Source organism: Macrobrachium rosenbergii, chromosome 53 (assembly GCF_040412425.1).
Source record: "Macrobrachium rosenbergii isolate ZJJX-2024 chromosome 53, ASM4041242v1, whole genome shotgun sequence".
In the NCBI taxonomy this organism is placed as follows: Eukaryota; Metazoa; Arthropoda; class Malacostraca; order Decapoda; family Palaemonidae; genus Macrobrachium; species Macrobrachium rosenbergii.
In genome coordinates, this window is record NC_089793.1 from 9,996,655 (window position 1) to 10,020,323 (window position 23,669).

A 23,669-nucleotide genomic window follows, 5' to 3' on the forward strand; every position below is an offset into this window, starting at 1 on the left:
GGTTCTTTTAGTGCCCTATCAATTCCTAGCTATTTTTGTATGAAAAACCCTAATTGATTTTTCATGCAAAAATGGCTAGCTGGAACCTTCCGAAATGGCTGGCTGGAGTCTTCCGAAAAATAATATTACCTACGTTAGGTTGGTAATTTTAGGTTCTTTTAGTGCCCTGTTATTTCCTAGCCATTTTTGCATGAAAAACCCAAAATGGTTTTGCATGCACAAATGGCTACCTGGAGTCTTCCGAAAAATTACCATAAAATTCTACTGAACACAAGCTTAATCTGGGAAATAATACTGAACATTTCCAAAGCAGTAAAACCGGTTAAATACAACGAATATCTTTCGGTCAACATTCAACCAGCCTAAGAACACCACGGCGTATTACTTTCCCAGTACATAAGAGGAAATTAACATATCAATTATTAACAAAGTAACAATTATAGATACGGAAGGAGTTACTCAGGAAATTGCAAATCAAAATCACTGACTAACCTATACAGCTTATCAAAACTCTATAGACTAACTTTATTGCAATCACAAAAGTAATTTATATTACCACAAACATTTTCACCTCAATCCTAGATAAAAATTATATCTCCTACTTGCACAAAGAATTTTTACATCCATGTCCTTAAAACAACACATTATGTTCTCACAAAAACAGACGCCGCAAGTTTCTTCCCAAACAATAACGGTACTCAATGTTTTGCTAAGCAACCTTTGAATCGAGAACACAGACCCATATACCACACAATCCTGACCACAAAGGGTAGATCGTAATATCATGATGAAACCTACGCCCTCACAGCTCCAATTATAAAACCCAATCAAAGCGATACAAAACTCACATTTACAGGTGTGACATCTTCCATTTCACCTGACGGTTAGACGACGTCACGACAAGAGAAACGTAACTGCCTTCCCCACAAACACTCCCTCGACAGTCACCTTAACTCGGTATGCATAGGTCCCAACCAAAACCGCCCTACAGCTTGTAATGGCGTTACTCAAGGGAAATAGCTCTTCTGAAGGGAAATGGGTCATTTTTGCGTGTGGCCATTATTTGATCATGATAACCGTTTTAACATCAATCTCGTTTTCTTACCTCCTTTTCTGTAAAAAGAATAAAACTCATGTCCCTTTCACTTTTCCGCGGGCTGAAGATTTTCTTTTTTCCACACTTTCGGCTACGAAGACCGGTAACCGCCGTTAAACTACAGCTGCCATCAAAGAGTATACGCTCGTTTAAACCAAATATTTCAGTGAATTGCGACCAACTGAAAGTGTGATATGTAAAATGCTCTCAAATTTCACTCGATATGATACTAATAAAACTTCCTAAATTCGGTGTATCCCTTTTGTAATGCAATTATTATTAGATAAATAGCCGTAGTGAAAAGCTTGAACGATTATTTACATAAGGGTTATTATGAGCGACTGACATCATGATTATCATTACTATTCTTATTAAAAACGGGCATTCACTTTCATGAAATGAGTCAACAAAATAAAATAAAAGTCCCGACGAAACGTCTCCACAACAGACTGGCCATACGTGAAGTAAAGAAACACAGGAAGCGAAGAATTACCCAAGATATGGAAAGGAAAATCTGAACTTGTTTTCTGCGAGAAAGATAACAGTCACTAATTGGTTACTGTGATCGTCGATAGCTTCCCCGCCTTTTAGCTTTTACCACCCCCAATTCCACATAAAAAGGATGCACAGCTAAATGAAATTCTAATGTTTTGATAAAGGGTAATAATTAATTAAACCCTAATGCTGATCTGTCCTTATGCGTATACAATTAAGGCAAAATTGTAGCATTTTTAGTTTTATGTAAAGAAAACTCTGGTGCCGGCTTTGTCTGTCCGTCCGCACTTTTTCTGTCCGCCCCCAGATCTTAAAAACTACTGAGGCTAGAGGGCTGCAAATTGGTATGTTGATCATCCACCCTCCAGTCACCACACACATACCAAATTGCAGCCCTCTAGCCTCAGTAGTTTTTACTGTATTTAAGGCTCAATTTAGTTAGCCATAATTGTGCATCTGGAAACTATATAAGCCAGGCCACCACCGAGCAGTGGTTAAAGTTTCATGGGCCGCGGCTAATACAGCATTATACCGAGACCACCGAAAGATAGATCTATTTTTGGTGGCTTTGAATATAGATGTTCAGAAAACTCGATTGCGCCGAAGAAACTTTGGCGCATTTTTTACTTGTGACTTCTGATCTTCAGTTAAAAAAGATATATTTCACCTCTAATGGAAATTGATAAAAAGGTTTCCAGTAGAAAGTTATCGATCATTTTATACAAACATATCCAAGACTTGCTGATCAAAGGCTAGAAAAATGGGGTGTGCTGGTTAATATTAATGAATTACAATTTCCTCTTAAGTATAGCCTCTTAGAATGAACTAGATGTGAATTATTGACAGCCTATGGAATTTCCTTTTCATATTTTGGCGTTGATAGCATTACGCTTTGCATTATAACGAGATGCTTGTGCATATGTCTATTGGTGTAGCCATGTTAAAGACACAAGTGAAAGCAAGAGACAATGACAGTTAGTTCGGCAGAGAAACTGAGAGCTTTTCCAGCAGTTTTGCGTGGCAGTATACCATTAAAATTCTCTCTCTCTCTCTCTCTCTCTCTCTCTCTCTCTCTCTCTCTCTCTCTCTCTCTCTCTCTCTCTCTCTCTTTGATCCCCGCAAACAAATATTCGAGAGCGGCATAGAATCACGACTTTATCAGAGCTGTATTTGTTGAACTAACAAAAAAATGTTTATTTGATCTCTTTCTCTCTCTCTCTCTCTCTCTCTCTCTCTCTCTCTCTCTCTCTCTCTCTCTCTCTCTGTAGATCGTTCGAGGACAGCGTCATGGACTCGTTCGGCTTAACATAGTTGTGCCGGTTAATCTGATGTTATTTCATTTTTGTCGCGATAAAGTTCCCCCATTTTGCCATTGGTAGCGAGTCCGCCGAACGCCTGGCTAAAAACGACTCCCCGCGGCCGAATTAGCCATGGAGTTAGCAAAACGACAGGCTAGGAATTATTCCTCACGGACAAATTAGCCATAAACCCTAGCATTCGCTTGCCTTTTCTGATGCTGTTTAGTGGAATTCCATCAAGCTCGATTGGTGAGCAAATTGCCAGCGAACGAAATTACTGCCGTGTCGCCTTTGCCTTTGAAAATTGCGTTTGATTACAGGAATTAGGGAAAAACTGCATGCTGCCTGATGCTTCAAATTCATTTCTCACTGCCATTAACTTGAATTCATTTAGTTCCCCCAACTTTCTCGAGGTGGATGTTTTTTTTTATGGAACATACACATACACACACATACACACACAAATGTGTTATGTGTGTGTGACCTCCTAGCTTTGTGGTTATTTCAGTGGCCTAACAAACGAATGAACCAGGCATCAACTCTTGGCCGAGGCACAGTGAGTTAGACACATGGTAATTACCCAACTGTAGTGGTACCAGCCAGGGTAGAGAAAGCATTGTGACAAAAATTTTTAACTAAAATATGTGCTCAGATTCAAAATGAACAATATATATATATATTTATATATATATATATATATATATATATATATATATATATATATATATATAAATATATATATGACTATATATATGTGTGTGTGTGTGTTTTAGGCATCTTTTCCTAAAGATGGTTATTTCATTTTATTCTGAACTATAAGTCCGATTGCTCATTTATGATAAAGACTGTGTAAGTAAACAGCACCCCACAATGTTTTGAGACTAAAAAAAAAACCTACCATGATTCCTCAGATATAAAAGAAACTCATGGGCTCAACTTGAGACACATGGATTTTTTTCCCAGAGGGAACGTAGGCTATATATATGTTACAGGGAATATGTGAAATCAGGGATTTCACGAAATCCCCAGGGAATTTGTGAAATAACCAAATCGCTTTTGAACGTTTGATCCCCGAGGGCTGGTACTAAACATGGCGAAACAATGATTCGTATACACTGTTTCGCCGTGTTTAGTACTAGGCCCCGGGGGGGTCAAATTTGTTTCTCAGTGTTTAGTACTAGCCCCTGGGGGATCAAATGCACTTAGGGACATTTGATCCCCCAGGAGTTAGTACTAAACACGGCGAAATACATTTGACACCCCAAGGGCTAGTACTAAACACGTCGAAAATGTAGATTAATCACTTTTTCGCCTTGTATAGTACTAGCCATCGGGGAGCAAAGGTTCCTAAGCGAATTGCTCATTTCACAAATTCCCTAGGGATTTCGTGAAATCCGTGGAGTCCACATATTCCCTGTAACATATATGTATACAGTCAAAATCTGCTTGTTGTGAAAATTTGGCGAACCTATTTGCTCTTTTGGATTGTAGAGTCAAAAACCTCTGTCAACACCTTACTCTTTATGATCTTGAAAGTTCAAAAGCGCAGTGTTCCATCAAAATTGTACGCTGAATGGAGTAACACAATGTTTCATAAATGGTCACATTTCTTTAATTTATAAATCCTTACGAACTTACAATATCACTAATAATGGGAGGATGATGATGAAACCTGTTTATCAATTATCATGGCTGTGTTTACCATCAGCTGCACTGTCACAGCATGGGGTCTGAAAAAGCTTTATAATAAATATTGATTTGCTGTGAAAATTAAATTCCAAAAGATTAAAGAGTCTTAAGAGATTTTTAGTTCAATAAAAATAAACAGCATTTAATAATTTTTTTGCTTCTAATTTTCCTTCCCCTTCCTTCCCCCCCCCACCCCACCTCTTATTTTTCGATACCATTTTTTTTTTTTAAGGTAAGGGTCCTGGCTTATTCTTGCTGACTTTTGCAGAATCTGGGGTCATTTTTTCCACCGCGTAACCAAGGCGTACGCTCGGCCGACGTTTGGCCAATAAAAACCCATCAATAAGTTGAGTGCAAAAGGGGCGTAAGTAACAACCCCTCCGGCTAAAATAAGTTACCATAGAATGGATACGTGGACAGACAAACCCGGAGAAACTTTTTACTTTTGGAATCCGAGGGGTACGATGATCTTGAATTTCCTTTGCATAACTTTTTTTTTTTCGCCACTGGCGACTTTCCAGTTTGTTCTCCTTTTGAAGAGAGAGTGGGAGAATGACGATCAGAAAATATGTGGTGTAACATGAATGCTTGTCCCCTTTTTTTTCCCCAAGGAAATCGAGGAAGATTTTTATGTTTTTCCTTTCTTTAAGTGGAATATATATCACTCATAACATTTCTCTCACAAAGGGAATATCAGATTTCAAGGGGGATAGTTAGTTTTGTTAGTTATCCGTTTAAATTTCAGTTATGGTAGTCCTTTATGAATATATCATTACAGCAATGATATATTTGTAAAGGAACCCAAGACAAAGCTGTGCTGTAAAATATCTTAACGAATAAAGTGAGGGTGAAACGTAATAAAAAAAAAAAAGGCCGGATGATGTTGGTGCACAGTTGTAACATAATAAACCTGTCTATAATTATCGGATTCTCAACAGGTCCGTTGCATCCAATTGGTTCTTAGCACGAATCTCTTCAGGCCCAGCCTAGGAGGCTGTTAATCAGCTCAGTGGTCTGGATAAACTAAGATATACTTTTAGAAAAAAAAACTATAAATATAAGCGAGAGAAAATCCCCAATAAGTTGCATATCTCATGCAATGGCTCAAATGAATATGAGAATACAAAACTACAATAACTACTGCATGTTCATTATTTAAAAGGATGAAGACAGCACTATCTCCTCATTATTTAAAAGGATGAAGACAGCACTATCTCCTAACACATCTGAGAAGACTAACCTAAAGTCATTTATATATATTTGAAGCCTAGCTAACCATCCCGTCTCCATCTTATCAAATTTTCCCCTAGGTCTTATATCAGTCAATCTACTCTAATCAGAGCTGTAGGCTTATTTGACATATTGGATCAAGAAAGAGAAATAAACCCAAAGAGAAAACCTAATCAAAATAGGGAAGTAGCAGATGTCAATCAACAAAACACAAATAAAGGACAATAAAGTAAAAAAAAAAGTATAAATAAAAAGAATCTTGACAGTTTTTCTTGCTGATAATTTACGTCAAAACTTCTCTTAAAGCCAATAACTCTGAATTTCTAGGGAGAGAGAGAGAGAGAGAGAGAGAGAGATTCAACCCAGTTGCGACTGACCATGAATCGTTTCAAAGAGGATGAATACCGTTGTGATATTTTATGTGCTTTCTGTTTTTCCCATTTGTCTTTTTTAGGAATCTGCTGCGCAAGAGGAAAAAAAGGCAATGAAATAAAAAAAAAAACGATAAAAGCATTCTTAGCGGCGAAACCCCCATTTCCAGTAACGTCACTCTCCCAAAAATAAAAGACAAAAACTTCTGTATAAACTTTTTTCCCTCAACGCTAGCTTTTTTTTTCTTTTAGTTTTTCTTCTTTTTTTTGTCTATTCTTCTTCAACGAGTTAGCTCCGGCTTCAGTTAACCGTCGCTACCGAGGGGGGGTTGGGGGTGGGGGGTGGGGGAAAGATTTAACATCCGAGACCGATCTCGGGCCGTAATTGTGTCAGTAAAGAAGCCTGACAAGAAGGCAAATCTGGCGAAACAACTGTGTAAAACGCCACGAAAAGCCGCGCAGGGGAGTCATGTCTTTTACCGCCCAATGCCATTTCGGTGGAACGATCTCTCTCTCGGAGGCCGGCTAAGACGCGGGGAAAAAGGACGACACTAAAAGCGAAAACGAAAAGACGTTTTGAGGGAGGGAGGGAGGAAGGAGGCACGTTGATTCAGGGCGCTGTCTGGTGGGCGTCTTCGGTCATACCACAGAGCCTTGATGGACAGGGAGATGTGGTCGTTCCACCTTAATCCTCGCCTCGCCTGCCATTCGGTTATAAACACATCGAAGGCTTTAAAGGTCCCTCACTTCTCTTCCGAACTAGAAAGCGTTCCGAATAGGCCTGCCATCATCTTGATATTCATGAAGTGGGCGGAAGACCCTAGCGGTAATTGCCTACAGGGATGGGGAAGGCGAACGGCGTATAATTCACGCCCTTAAGGTCGGCGGGGGTGTTTCTTCAGATGGAGCAAATGTGCCTTACAGTGTGCCGAATGGCCAGGGTTGTAAAAACCACAACTCTCTTAATTGGGAGGCTGGTATGATGGTCCTCCCGAGTACCTAAGGGATTAGTTTGGTGAAACAAGAAATGGAACTGCGGCCTCCACTTCCGGAGGGTAGATTGTTTTGAGCCTCTGTTGATTGCTGGCTGACATCGGGGACGGTTTTAGTGTTGTACTTGAATGGGAATAATGATGATGTGTTGCAGGTGGAAGCCATGTTTACTCTCATGTTCAGCATTTGCCAATGGATCAAGTAAAAAAGGGCGTTACGTTGATGAACAAACTCACGGAGTAGAATAGCCCTTTGTATGAGAGAGAGAGAGAGAGAGAGAGAGAGAGAGAGAGAGAGAGAGAGAGAGAGAGAGATGAACAATGCAAATAAATAAAATTAAATGATTCAAGATTTCACCAATAAGAAAAATCTACAAAAGTTATTGTACTAAAATAGATCATTTCATTCTTGTTTCCTTGTTCATACAAAATGAAAACGCACAACAAACACACAAGTCATACATCAAGGGAATAATAGCACTCTGCAACACTCTTGATAACAACGTCTCAGTGCGTATAATCCTCTTGACCTTTGTCCTTAACACATAGCTCATTTTCTCTCTCTCTCTCTCTCTCTCTCTCTCTCTCTCTCTCTCTCTCTCTCTCTCTCTCTCTCTCTCCGAGAAAGCGAGCGCTCATGTTTTCAGGAAAATGTACGTTATACGTTACCTTTCAATTTAATTCACCGCAGAGGCTTTTTGGCGTGTTTTTTACCCTGAGCTGATGATGAACAATCTGCAACAGTAAACCAATTCAGCTGAGTGCCTCAGACATAATCTTTGTGGCGTACGTTAAAAACTGCCATTTTAAGTGTTCCTTTGATGCTAGCCTGAAAAGTATCGTTCGAGATTGCATAAAACTGAAGCGCGATGTTTATTTATCATGAGGCCGACGAAAAGTGATGCATGCGTCTGATTGATACGGTGGGAGTTAGGTCGTTCGTATAAAATAAAAAGAATAGGAATATTGACGATTTTTTTTATCTATCTTCAAAATTTTTTGTTATTGCTTTAACGCGGAAAATATGTAAAAGCTATCATTTGCTGTTTAATACTAAAAACAGGGTGTATTTTGGTGGTGAGCTTTCTAGGCCAGTTTGTATGTTGTTCTCTCTCTCTCTCTCTCTCTCTCTCTCTCTCTCTCTCTCTCTCTCTCTCTCTCTCTCTCTCTCTCTCTCTCTTTGTCTACACACAAAAAGACACCAACACCCGTATACACTTTAGTTTATATTTCTTTAAATGTATACGTGTGTACTCGCGTTTTCATCATAACAAAATGCCCAAGCGCTACTTACTGGAATTAAGAACAAAATAAGACAGGTACCTACCTCAGTAATCCCTAAACAACTCATTTATACCATTTAGGCGGATTTACAGATAAGAAACTTCAGTATCGCATAAAAAGTCAAGACGTCACCAAAATCATCGTTAAAGCGAGAGACCCCGAATTCTGGCGTTGCGAAGCGAATGAGACTTTCCAGCGCTTTCCAGCGGGGACTGGAACCTCCAGGGGAAGACGCGTGAAAATCATGATATATAACGCAATAAATCTCTCGAATCACCGGAGGATTTAACAAGGGTTTGCAGGATTTTCTCTCTCCGCAGATGCGGACGAAGGTAAATAAATGGGCGAAAACATTTGTATCGGCCCGCTAACCTGCTTTCGGGTTATCATGACACGGTGACGTTTTGTGGACCTGCTATGGATGACCGCGCAGGTATCAACAGACACAGACACACACACACACATGTATATATATATATATATATATATATATATATATATATATATATATATATATATATATATATATATATATATATATATATTATATATATATATATATATATATATATATATATATATATATATATACTATATATATATATATATACACACGCCTATATATTATATACACAAGACAGAGAGAGAGAGAGAGAGAGAGAGAGAGAGAGAGAGAGAGAATTCACCTACGTTCCGTAAATTCTATCGTGCCTCTGTTAACTCAAGGTCTTAAGCACTGAATTACGTACCTGGTAGGTGATTAAATTGTCGTGTATCGTAACCAGGATGAAAAGGGACAGAGAACCTGAAGGTTGGCCGACTCATGAACCACCTACACGAGTATATAAAAATATAAATATATATATATAAATATGTATGTGTATATATATATATATATATATATATATATTTTATAGTGTATATATATATATAATTTTATAGTGAGAGAGAGAGAGAGAGAGAGAGAGAGAGAGAGAGAAGAAAAATCGGCAATTTCGAAATTGGTAACAAATTTCCACTTTTGCAAAAAATTGTGGGGTTTTAAACCATACAGCCAGACAGACAGAAAGAGAGAGCTGGAGAAAGGGGGGGGGGTTTGCCCAAATGGGTCACGTAAAAAAAAAATTAAAGTCCAGCTACCCTCAGAAACAACATGAAAAATACATAAATTGGAACAAAAACTTATAGCGCTTAAAAGAGCTATAATTTCCAAAGATGAAAGTGATCGGTCCACATTAAAGGAAAGATTTTGCGATATATCTGCAAATTGAGATAAAAGTGTGACTATTTGACAGCTAAACTGCTTAACCCTTGTAATAAAATGTAATTCTTTTGCATTTTGAGTTAGTTTTCCAAATATACTATGTAAATATATTCAAAGACTGACGAATAAAAATCATAAAAAATTTCTTTAAAAATCTTTCCGTTATATACCATGGTGGAGTTATGAACCGTTATAATGAAATGAGAGAGAGAGAGAGAGAGAGAGAGAGAGAGAGAGAGAGAGAGAGAGAGAGAGAGAGAGAGAGAGAGAGAGAGAGAGAATCCTCTATAAACAAATCTGTTAACCACAAAGAATTTTCATACATACCATCTTTTTACAAACTGTCATCACAATACTCGGTACAAGGGTGTAACAAGGGCGGAAGAAAATAAAAAAAAGAGGTATTTTCGTATCAAGCCATACTCTCATACAAAAATCCTGAAATATGAAAAATAGTCATTTTCATAAAACAGCAGCCCCGTCCATAGAGCAACACACAGTAGCAAATCCAATTTATTGAGCATGGCACATAATAGGGTAGGGATATAACCCAATTCCTGAAGTTCCATGATGCAATTTTTTTTTTTTTTAAGGCTGGAAATTTCCACGAGCACCCAAAAAATTATCCGTGAAAGAGAGCTCACTCTTGGTCCCTCGTGATATATATATTCTATGAGTGTTAGAGAAAAATATCAGAGTTTTTTCAACAAACCTTATGCCACCATGACTGTTAGTAGACGTCTGAGAACCAGGGTCGACGTAGCTCATTTATTTGTTGTGGTTTATAAGTTCAAAATTAAAACGTTATCGATAATATTCTTCTTTGCTACTCTAGGTACCTTGTCGTCTCTAGGCTCTTGCATTATAAATAAACACATACACACATATATATATATATATGTGTGTGTGTGTGTGTGTGTGTGTGTGTGTGTGTGTGTGTGTGTGTGGACTGTAATTTCACTGTGAACAAAACCACACTCGGGCAGAAATAGGAAAAGATTAACCAAATGTTCTCTTCTACAGACTTCTTGAAGCCCAATTGATTTTCAGTGATTTTTTTTTTCTTTTTGTGCTTTGAGACAAATTGATGACTGATAGCCTTTGTTTTAGCACTATCAGGCATATTTTACCTCGCGTGTGGTTTTTTCATTTTCTTAGTAAATATTTCTATTCGATTTCTTCGTAAAGTGCGTATTATTCAAGTCTAATAATCGTTTGTTTTCCTCATAAAAGATTATCCCTAATCCGTATGTGTTTCATATACAAAACATTTTGGTTTAAATTTGTTACGTAAATAACCATCTTTTATATTTGATGCATTATTAATTACAGTAAGAAATACTTAAAAATATTGCATTTAGAATAAATAAATAAATAAATACATAAATATAAAAGATGAGAACTCGTACTTATGCTGATCAGTAATACGTTCCAAAAGGATAAATAGAGGATGCATTCCATCGAACACCAGATTCTACAACTCTAGGTCAGCTGCTATAGATTTCAAACGCTCTCGGATAGTTTTCAATCAAATCCCTTTATGGCCATCAATTCCAAGGTACTTTTCCCACCCACCAATCCCGGGTATCTTCTCTCTCTCTCTCTCTCTCTCTCTCTCTCTCTCTCTCTCTCTCTCTCTCTCTCTCTCTCTCTCTCAGCTCCGTTCGGCCATGAAGAATTAATAAACTTTGGTAATATCTTGATGGTTTCCGAGAAAAAGTTTCCGAAGAGACCCAACAAGACAAAATTACAGCGGCGAATTTCACAGGAATTCATAAATCATCGCTCTTCAGCATCTTCACAAGGTGGTGTTCGTTTTATGTATTTCACCCAAAAGAAAAAAAAAAGAAAATAAAAAGAGAGAGAGAGAGAGAGAGAGAGAGAGAGAGAGAGAGAGAGAGAGAGAGAGAGAGAGGATGAAATGCCTGAATTTTGATATATGACTTTCGACTTGACCTGCAACTTCTCACGTTCCTCATCCTCCTTCCTCCCTCCCTCTCTCCTCCTCCTCCTCCTCCTCCTCCCTCCTCCTCCTCATCTCCTCCCTCTTTCGTCTTCTTCTTGCACTCGAGGGCACTCCCAGTGATCAAGAAATAGCTCCAATTTTCAAATGCCATGATTTGAATGCGGAGTTCGCTACTGCCTCGCTTTGGAAGAGGGGTTAGAAGGGTGGGGTTAGGGAGAGGGGGAGGAGGAGGAGGAGGAGAGAAATTTATGGAACCACTTTGGGATATTAAAACGTCCCCGACGACGTCTGTATAACTCAGCTGTGATCAGATCCATTGGCGGCCTTCCTTTTGTCGCCCAAGGCCTTAGACCTCTGGATGTTCAGCTCCTGAGTGGGACGCCGCTACGGGAGGCGTGTCTCTTCTGATACAGAGTCATTATGACTGTCCAGAGACTCTAACATCGCGATTAATCTCATTTCATAGAGGATGTACAGTTCGTTGAATAGTCTGATTACTTTTTAACGCAATGCAGCATGTGATATAACAGCTCTTTTGGGATGGTTTGCAGCTATAATTAATATTGAATATATGAGCTTTGTGTGATGATTATACAGCTATAGCTCATTATAAACTGGATTCAGAGGCCATTTTTAAATAGGATGACACAAGACAAGCAAGTATAACTTCACGTTTTTCAATTTGGTTAAAAGCCAACTGAATTTTTTTTTTTTTTAATGTGGTAGGCGCACTTCTCGTGAAAGATGACATAAGCTAAGCAAGGCTATTTATTATTTTTTGTTGTTCTTGCCTTTCTATTTTCGACTCAAGATTACATTTTCCTGGTGAAAAATTATTTTTCTTTTTAATTCCAGTTTCAAATTTTGTACATACCTACCGAGCATGCCTACCAATGGAAAAAAATGGCGGTGGGATTTGTTAAACCTTAATCATCTTTGTACTGACAATTCAACAGTGTCTGAAACTATATAAAAAATACGTCTGACATGCACACAATGTGCTATCAGAACCACGTGAAAATAACTATATATATATATATATATATATATATATATATATATATATATATATATATATATATATATATATATATATATATATATATATATATATATATATATATATATATATATATATATATATATATATATATATATATATATATGTGTGTGTGTGTGTGTGTGTGTGTGTGTGTGCACACACACATACACACACACACACACACACACACATATATATATATATACATATATATATATATATATATATATATATATATATATATATATATATATATATATATATATATATATATATATATATATATATATATATATATATATTTGAAGTTATCTTCACCGACATTTAGAGTACCCCCTTCTCTGTCATTTTTCTTAGGACCCTGACAGATCGGCCTAAATTGAACCTTTTATTTAATAACGATAAATCCGCCATTCTACAACTGAAATTTAGAAGTCTGTTAAACTGAAGAAAGTGTCCCAGACCTATTTCTCTCTCTCTCTTTCTCTCTCTGTCAAAGCCAGTTTTCACCAAACTTAGAAAGGCTGTCAATCATATGGGACAGCCGTCGATCCATTTTGAAATGGAATATTTACCTGTAACTGCGAATGAATTAATATATTTAATTAGAAACTTTTCGATACATTTTGAACAGGGATTGTCGTGTCTGCAGTTATGAATCAATCAATCAATAAACATATTTATGTATGTGTGTGTATGTGTGTATGTATATATATATATATATATATATATATATATATATATATATATATATATATATATATATATATATATATATATATATATATATATATATTCATATATATATACGTATATATTAATTTCTTTCGAAATAACAAACGAAACTTATCGGTTAATTTCGATAATATTTGCGCCATTTTACAATGATAGGAACAGAGAATCGACAGCCAAAACAAATGATTTATAAGAAAATGTATTAATTTTCATATTTCTGATCTCGAAGTGATCGGTCATCTTTGTTTGAATACCTTCAGTCCTTATCCGGATCTGTTCTGCTTTACCCAAAGTCGATTACTCAATTCTGGCCAGTTAATTTTCAGTTAGTTTAGTAAAATACAGCCAGAGAGAATGAATTTGGGATATAAAATTCACTTTTCCAAACAAAAAAAAAAGAAAAACAAAATTGATTTGACGTTAAATATAAAGCAATCACTAGTTCTATCCAGTTGATTTTCAGTTAGTTTAGTAAAATATACTCAGAGAAAATTAATTGGAGATGTGAAATTCACATTTCCATACAAAGAAAAAAGGAAAACAAAACTCATCTGACGTTAAATATAAAGCAATCACTCAATTCTGGCCAGTTAATTTTCAGTTAGTTTAGTAAAAGACAGTCAGAGGGAATGAATTTGGGATATAAAATTCACTTTTCCATACAAAAAAAAAGAAAAACAAAACTGATTTGACGTTAAATATAACCCATTCGTTTTATCGCAACAGACCTCGCTAGCGTTTCCCGCGACTTCGCAGGAAATATTCAGACGCCGAGTCCTGATTCATGAATAAACACCGATCAACATTCTGAATGCAAAGTACCCCATAAAACTTTTAGAGCGTAGGTAATTTAACGCGAAATTTCCGATGCTCCTCGGAATACGACTAAAAAAAAAAAATAAAATAAAACACGCGGTTATGGAGGTACTCCGCAGAGAAAAGATAAAAACAGGAAACTCTCTACGTCATAAAGTTTTTAAAACATTACACTGGCTGCTGTCAGGAAATACATGGAGAGCACATGAATACGCTTCAGATTAAAATGCCCAAACCTACGGCCCACTTAAAAAAATAAAATACATTTTAAGCGGCGATTTTGGAAGAAACCTTCGGGAAACAATGCAGGAAAGCCACGTGGCTATTCTCTGGCTGATGGAAATGTCGATCACGACCTGATATTGATGGAAATATCCGAGAGAATGATGGAGGCAGAAGGAGGCGAAGAAGAAAAAGAGGGAGAAGAAGAAGGAGGAAGAAAGGAGAAGGAGAGATTGGAGGGGAAAAATTCGGGGCTGAGAATGCCCGCCCCCCGAAAAATTAGACATATCAAGGGAAGTAGAGGGAGAAAAATAGGAGTTCTGACAGGCGGGAGATTCCTGGGAGAAGAAGATGAAGACGGCTCTGAACTCTCTCTCTCTCTCTCTCAAGATTCTAATTTTTTCGGGAATATAAATAAGTGGGTGATGCACGATTCCCGTGTTTCAGAAATACATACCTTATATATATATATATATATTATATATATAACATATTTATATAACATATATATTATACAATAAATATATATATATACATATATATATACATATATACCCGGTATGTATATAAATGTGTGTGTATGCGTGCGCGCGTGTATAATGCGTCAAAGTTCAACTAAGCGCAAAAAATAAGAACAATTGCCATTTGGTGAACAATAAAAATTTAGTTCTAAAAATTTTTAAAAAATAAAAAAAAATCGTATTTCAGTTGATATGTACATCAATAACAAAGATGCACTGTCCCCTAGCATGAAAACATGAAGCGGAAAAAAAAAAAAAAAAAAAAAAAAAAAAAAATCGAGGAAACTCCAGAATGGCGGAGTGATCACCCTGAAAATAATTGCACGAGGACGCCGACTTCGACGAGACCCTCCAGCAAATATATGCCACCTTGGCGGAAAATAAGGGCAGGGAAAGATATCGTATGGGGGAAAGTCCTCCGTAGGTGGAGGATCTCCAAAGGCGCAGAAATGGGACCTAATAAATTATTCCCTTGAGCATCACCCAAAAAGGAAGGAGATGTGTGGTGAAGAGTAGAATTTTTCCCCGTCTCTCCTAAAAGCTGAGGTAGACTTTTACTCTTGGAAAAAATGGCGTGTCACTTGGTCTAGCATTTAGTGTTCGGGTGAAGTGCTCTTACGTCACTTAGTCTAACATTTTGTGTTTAGGGAAAGTGTTCTTACGTTTCTTGGTCTAACACTGAGAGTTTAGTTTAAGTGTTTTACGTTACTTGGTATAACACTTAATGTGTAGGTAAAGGGCTCTTACGTTACTTGGTCTGACTTTTAGTGTTAAGTAAAGTGCTCTGAAATTATTTGGTCTGAAAATTAACGTTCAGGCGGAATGTTCTTTTGTTACTAGGGCTAATGCTTAATGTTTATATATAATTACATGAAAATAATGTCCAACACGTAAGGAAAAATTAATCGTGATGACACTGGCAGCGAAAACAGGCACGCTGTCCCAAACGTTAACGCTTTTAGGTAAAATATTTTGCTATATGGACAGTTATAAAAAACGTCATTTAACACGTACAATGAAACTGATAACGTTGGCAAGAAAGTTTTCCCCCGAAAGTGCTGGTTAGTGGACCTACACGTATGAAAGTAATTCCGTAAACGTAAAACTTTGTAAATTTTCTAAATGTGTGAATTCTTAAGCACTTAAAATTCGCAGAATCTAAAGACTGAAGTTGAACCACCTTTAGTTCAATCACAGCTTGAAGAATTAGCTATAACAGACTTACCTTTGGAGTCGTATAAAGTAGATTGTGGTTGCTGGTTTAGATTAAGCCGGTGTTAAAGGGGACCTCTGGACTCTGCCCAGTTAACGAAGACTGACAAACCAGCTAATATTGGAGGAGTTCATTGCACGTGGGGTCATTCTTTACTCTGCAGCATCAAGAAGCCATCAGCTGTGAGGAAAAGAAAACGGCTCGCTGATGACAGAAGTTTTTCAGATATTTCAAAACTAACCAAAATAACCGTGAACAACCAAATAGTATACATGGCCTATTTTCGACAAAGTATTAAAATTAATTATATCATTCCATTAAAGTTTCAATTATAAAATGACTCTGTAGATTTGGACCAGCTCTTTGATCGTCATCGACATTAATAAATAAGCATAAAAGCTATTTATTAGTTTTTTTAAAAATATTTATACTGCAGTCCTTTTTGTTCTGACTGATTCTCAGTAATTAGATATTTTGCGAAAGTCTTTTACTCTCTGGGCGAACTGAGGGATTTCCTGCTTGTGGTTGAGCTGAAGAAACGAATGATTTTAGAGGCAATAAAATATGAATCAGATTACATAATATTCCACTGTAATCCACAATCGTTGTACATTTAATTTCAAGTTTCATCTCCATAGAATAATGAATAGCAACGAGAAACTTATGAAACAGCCTAAAAAAAGGATTTTTCTTAAAGTCAGTGAAAGTTTCATTTACAAACATGCCGCTTGAAGCAACTCCCAATATGCAAATGCTGGGGGAATCATGAAGGGAAATTCACGGATGCATTATTTTGTCTACGTAACAAGTCTGTGTCTCTGAAGAATTTCATGACTCGTCGGCATACAAGAGACATCAAAGTCACCACTTTGGTGGAATAGTTGTGAAAACCGTTTCACGGAACGCAGATATAATGCTTACATGCATCTCTTCCTGTCATGAAAAAGTAAAACCTATATTAACAGAGAAACCATATACACTATTTAAATAACCACCGTCTTCTTAGAACTCGCTTTGGACTGTAGTTAGATCTACCACAATGCAACGTACGTTCGTTTATGCAATCACTAGACAACACTCATATTGATATGGGAATATTATTAACTCTCGTGAAACAATTAAACACAATTGTTAACTTCATACATAACTGTCTTTTGTCTGTATAAACTGTATCGTAAAGGCCAATCATTACAATAGGCAGGGTAGAATAACAAGCTGGATATCATATACGCGTTATTGTGAATAGCTGTGGCTGATGTTATGCCGGTATATACAAATGCACGCACATAAATACACACACGCGCACATATATATATACATATGTATATTATATAAATATATGTATGTATGATATACATATATATAATATCTATATGTATACATCTCCTTGTTTACACGCTGGAGTTATCTCTTCTCTCTCTCTCTCTCTCTCTCTCTCTCTCTCTCTCTCTCTCTCTCTCTCTCTCTCTCTCTCTCTCTCTCTCTCTCAATTAGATTTTAATGTTGTGTTCTTTTATATATATATATATATATATATATATATATATATATATATATATATATATATATATATATATATAAAGAAGATAACTTTAAAATCTAATTGAAAGACAGAGAGAGAAGGAAAGAGAGAGAGAGAAGAAGAAGAGAGAGAGAAGAGAGAGAGAAGAAAGAAGAAAGAGAGAGAGAGAGACAAGCTAAAACTCCAGCGTGTAAATAAGTAACATGATCACATAAATGAAACAAATGAAAGCAGCTGAACATCCTATTCTGTCAAAGGTCTACGCTCGTACCCCGAGCCATCACCCTAACAGACTACTGGTGTAAAAGTAAAAATCCATATTTCATTTGTCTTTGCAAAGGCATATGCAAGGGGGAAAATTTTAATATGGGATTGCTTAAAATTGTAAGCAATCTCCAATTCCATAGCACAATTAATCTCCATTAAAACAGGATTAATGGGGTATCTTTAAATCTTTAATTAAATACAATAATAACATCCTTCGAAATAGGTTTCAAGAACAAATATTCTATCAGATTCACCCTCCACGACCTTTGATTCTAATTCAAAGAACTTATCTTTTAAACTGAGATGTTTTTCATGCAATTTATATTTTAGTAGAAAACTCCTATAGAATTTTTTTTGGTGGTGCTCTTTATATTTCACAGCATTGTGGTTTTGATGTACATCAAATTCTTTCCCAAGAGTTACATAACACGTTCAACTTTGTAGTTTTTGTATTTTTTTTTCACTCCTTCTATGGTCACCATTTTCATTATTTTGTTTGCTTATTCATATTATTTACTATACAGTCAAGATAAATGTTTGTATAAATATATAGGAAGTTGGGTGGGGGCGGCAATTACATCTCGTTTCAAAGTTTAAGAACTAAGTGACATTTATTCATCATCATCGGCTATGCAACTGAACGTAACAAAACAATAACCGAACGCAACCGAACAATACGTGTGAAATAAACCAGTTTCACCATATGCCAATAAATAAGTGAGACAAAATCCATACTTCAATATCTCTCGGACACATTTGTCACAGCAGATTTAGGAAGTTATCGCTCCTTTATTTTTAAGAGCGAAGACCCCTTTTTTTCCCACTCCCATTTCAACATACAGAGAATATATGTGAAATCTCCCGTTCCGTCCAATACACCGAGGTGTCTCAGATTTATATCTAGGAATAATAAACGGTTTTTCACTGACACTTCGCAATCTGTCGGCTGACTTATGGGAGCCATTCTTTAAATGGTCAGCGCCCTGTCGCTGATCCATGACCTTATTCTCTTTTGTTTTTCTCTCCGATTGGTCATTCCTCCTTTTTATATCGTGATTTTCCTGTTCTCTTATTCTTTTCTGATCTGTATTTATTCTTTTTTTTTCTAATCTGTCGTTTGCTTTTTAATGTGTGAGTATTCAACTGTGTGGGAGTTGGCCAGTCAAGTAAATAATAATAATAATAATAATAATAATAATAATAATAATAATAATAATAATAATAATAATAATAATAATAATAATAATAATAATTTATGTAGGTAGAAGACCATTTTTTAGCACAGTGGTGAAGTGATAGCTGCCATTAGCTGCATTCAGTTTATAGTTTTCTCTATCTTTCTAATAATAGCTTTTTCAAGGCTACTGCATTCTGCCAGTAACTCACCGATGTTTGTCAACCATCGGAGAGAATAAAAGTTCCAAACTAGGATAGTTTTATTCAGGAAGTTACCGAGTAACTGAAATATGGTGTTCATCTTCCGTGGAGTTTTACCTATTCAGGCGGACATCGTCACTTTTTCAAGAAGATGGGAAACTCCACGGAAGATTACCACCATATTTCAATTACCAGCGTAGTCACTTTGCAACTGGTAAAGTGTATTCTACCTAAATGAAACTACCCCAGTTTGCAACTATTTTCATCTCCAAAGAATAACGACCATCGGTGAGTCACTGGCAGAACGCAATAACCGTGAAAAATCAATTTTTGTAAAGACAGAAAAAACTACATGAATATATCTGATGCAGCTATCACTAATAATAATAATAATAATAATAATAATAATAATAATAATAATAATAATAATAATAACCGACATGAGATTTAGCTCTTTGATCTGTTTTTTTTTTTAAATATTACTGACATTCTGTTTCCAAATGTTTCAACATTATCCTCCACCTCTTTCTTTCTCTTTCTTTTATATATACAGTACATACACATATATATGTATTTATATGTGTTATATATATACAGTACACATACAATATATACATATATATATATATTTATATATTATATATATATATATATATATATATATATATATATATATATATATATATATGCTAAAATCTAGTTTCTACTTACACAACACATAGATTACGTGACCTATAACCTCATTACTAGAGAGGTCAATAACTCAAGAAGTGTTCCATCCAAAGCTTTAAAATCTTTCAATAAAACAGTGTGACCCTCATCTTTTATCAGTGTTACTATATACAGAAGAAAGGCTGATCTACTCTTCACCTCATTTAGGTGCGGCAGCCTTTTTTAAACTGTCGAAAGCTATGACGTGTCAAGACCCAAAACATAAGATTTATCAACATCAAGGGGATTAAGTCATTGAGTTAAGAATGAAGGTCCTCAGCGGGTACGGCTGAATGGAACACACTTATGATCAAAAGATCTAAAGGTCCCAAAAAGGTGAGAGAGAAATTACGTTAACTGTGGATCTAAGAAAGCCGTGTTTTGTTCTTAGAAGCAAAGAGACTAAGCGTGTACCTCCATGATATAGCGTAAATCCCCTGATTTGCAAATAATTTGCAGTCATCAAAAGTAGAAAGTGCAACCCACAAGTAAAATCTTTTTTAAGCAAATATAAAATTCTACCAGATTTGAAAGCATTCTTCACGTGCTTGATGGGATTCTCATTCGGAACAGAATTCTATAAATTTACCAGAATTTAAGAAAGGCTAATATTTGTTAGAGTTTATTCACATGTGTATATAACATTCTTACAAAGAGAAACGACTGTATTCCTAATATCCATCCGCGCGTATGAATACCATGAAGAAAAAGGTTATGAATTCGCACACGAAGGCCAAATTCGTATCAGATTTCCCATTCTGAGAAGAATTACACTTCAATCATGTTTAATTAATGAGCGCAGAGGCGGATACATCACAAGAAGTCGATCTGAATAAGATTCCCAGCCAGCCTTCTGTGTGTGTGTGTGTGTGTGTGTGTGTGTGTGTGTGTGTGTGTGTGTGTGTGTGTGTGTGTAATACTTCGTTCCGTAGCGGAGGTCCGTCGTCGACGAAGACGTCGCTGCCGCTAGATCCGAGAAGATTATAGGTTTAATACGCTATTACGAGCTATCTCGTCAAATGGAATCCAAATATGACGTATTTTATAATTCCAATCGCTCCGGAAATCGAATCAGCGTCTAATGTAGTTTCCTCTTCCTCCTCCTTCTTCTTCTTCTTCTTCTCCAGGAGGAGGAGAAGGAAGAGGCACACTTGTCTTCGCTCCTCCGTCTGGAGAGCGATGGAAAGGAGTTATTTAACGAAGAGGATCCTTCGCACGCCAGAGGATTCGGGATTCTAGTTTCTTATCTGTGCTTTCAACCTTTCTTCTTTCTTAGGTGTTTTTCCCTGACCTCCCCCACATATTGACAGCAAAAAGAAACTATAATCATTATTATTATTATTATTATTATTATTATTATTATTATTATTATTATTATTATTATTATTATTATACCTGTAGCTCAGGTAGTTCATTATTTCCTGCCTCACTAACTGATGAAAATAAAAACAAGGCAAAGAATTTGCTATAATTGTTATTGTTGTAATTATTAACTGCCATCATATTAAATAAAGTAACAGTGACTGAAAGAATATGAAAAGTAAACACTATGGTGCTATAAGTATAATCATGAAAATAAGAGATAAATCAATTTCCCCCTTTATTCAGTTCCCTTTTATCTTTTCAATTCCTTTTCCCCTTTTCATTCTCATACCCTTCCCTATTGTCATCACGGACACATTCAAATCATTAAAGGCATACCAGTCGCGCCAAACGTATATGAATTAAGCCGGGATGCTTCCGACCTTGTCACCGATGGCTTATTGGAATATATACATACGGAGCTGGATATGAGACCCTTAGTCTCACTGCATAACATTACATTACACACACCCGTAGGTGACAGGGCGACAGTTCGAAGGAGCATTAACGCATCACCTTGCTCAGTTTCGAAATCAGAACTGAAAAAAAAAAAAGTAAAAATTGTGCCGAAGTTTCTTCGGTGCAATCGAGTGTTCTGTACAACCGCTACAGCTTAAAATCAAGGCCACCGGAAGTAGATCTATCTTTCGGTGGTTTCGGTATAATGCTGTATGAGCCGTGGCCCATGAAACTTTAATCACGGCCCGGTGGTGGCCTATCCTATATCATTGCCAGAAGCACGATTATGGCTAACTTTAACCTTTAATAAAATAAAAACTACTGAGGCTAGAGAGCTGCAATTTGGTATGTTTGACGATTGGAGGGGGGATGATCTGTATACCAATTTGCAGCCCTCTGGCTTCAGTCGGACAGAAAAAGTGCGAAGAAAAAAAAAGTCCGGACGGACAGACAAAGCCGGCACAATAGTTTTATTTTACAGGAAAGTAATAAATAACTATTTTTCGCAATTCTGAATGATTCATATATGCAAGATTTTTGTTTTGAGTTTCGTCATCTATGTTTTTTCTGCGACGATTGGCGAAAGAATTTCTAGTTTTGAGTAATCACCCTCTGTCAGTCTGTCTCAATTTCTGTCTGTCTGGTTAATGCGGTGGAGAACAGACTGTGGAGATCTGTCTTTTTCTGTCTATCTTGGTCTTCCTGTCTGGTTGATTCGATGGGGGAAAAATTATTTTTAATTTTGAGTTTCACTCCCAATCTATTTTCTATCTCCTGAGGCAATAGTGAACAGAATTTTTAGTTCAGTTTCTCTCTCTCTCTCTCTCTCTCTCTCTCTCTCTCTCTCTCTCTCTCTCTCTCTCTCTCTCTCTCTCAGGCTAATGCAAGGACACCGTGTTGGGGAAATGTTGCGCTGTTCAAATGATTTACGGAGGGACTTGTACCTCATTTTCAGACGACTGTATCCTTTGGAATATTGGAATAAGCGACGTATACGTGATTAAGTGCCAAGACTATTGCCAGATGCGAGAGACATTAGCTTCAGTGAGGTACGTTTCGAAAGGAATTAGGAGAATGGCTTAGCCCGGCTTATTGATGAGAGCCAAAATTCTATTAACGCCCTTGTTGCACAAAGCAGTGATTTGCATTTGAAAACGCGTTTTGCGTTCGGAAAAATAATAATAAGATTGGCATCAGTTTTGATGTTTCCGACGAATGTTTCGCTCTTTCTCTCTCTCTCTTCTTATGAATCCACGTAATAATGAAGTCTCTCTCTCTCTCTCTCTCTCTCTCTCTCTCTCTCTCTCTCTCTCTCTCTCTTTCCTAATGTATCCACGTAATAATGCAATCAGTCACCCCCTCTCTCTCTCTCTCTCTCTCTCTAACTCTCTCTCTAATCTCAAATTAGTCTCTCTCTCTCTCTCTCCTAATGTATTCACGTAATAATGCAATCAGTCTCTCTCTCTCTCTCTCTCTCTCTCTCTCTCTCTCTCTCTCTCTCTCTCTCTCTCTCTCTCTCTCTCTCTCTCTCTCTCTCGTCTAACGTATCCACGCAATAATGCAGTAGTTTTATTTTGCGGGGATCTGTCCGGTTACGGATACGACTTTCGCAATGCCTGAAAGTTTTCCGTTCTCCTGCTTCTGTCACTCACGCATCGACTCTCGGTTCTGAAACTTCCGCCTGGTTGTCATCGATCTATTCCCAAAGTTGGGTATTAATGGCTTCATTTGTTCTTG

General features: G+C 36.7%; 1 long non-coding RNA gene across 3 annotated transcripts in view; it reads right to left on the minus strand.

Moving 5' to 3' along the window:
* Positions 1–23,669, minus strand: part of LOC136834282 (uncharacterized) — a 461,458-nt gene that overhangs the window by 8,191 nt on the left and 429,598 nt on the right. For 2 of the 3 annotated variants that reach the window (XR_010851718.1, XR_010851720.1), the window contains one exon: positions 16,247–16,414. This is a non-coding gene — a long non-coding RNA (uncharacterized lncRNA). Of the gene's footprint in view, positions 1–848; positions 1,620–16,246; positions 16,415–23,669 lie in introns of those variants that run through there. The other variant, XR_010851719.1, reaches the window with a different exon arrangement.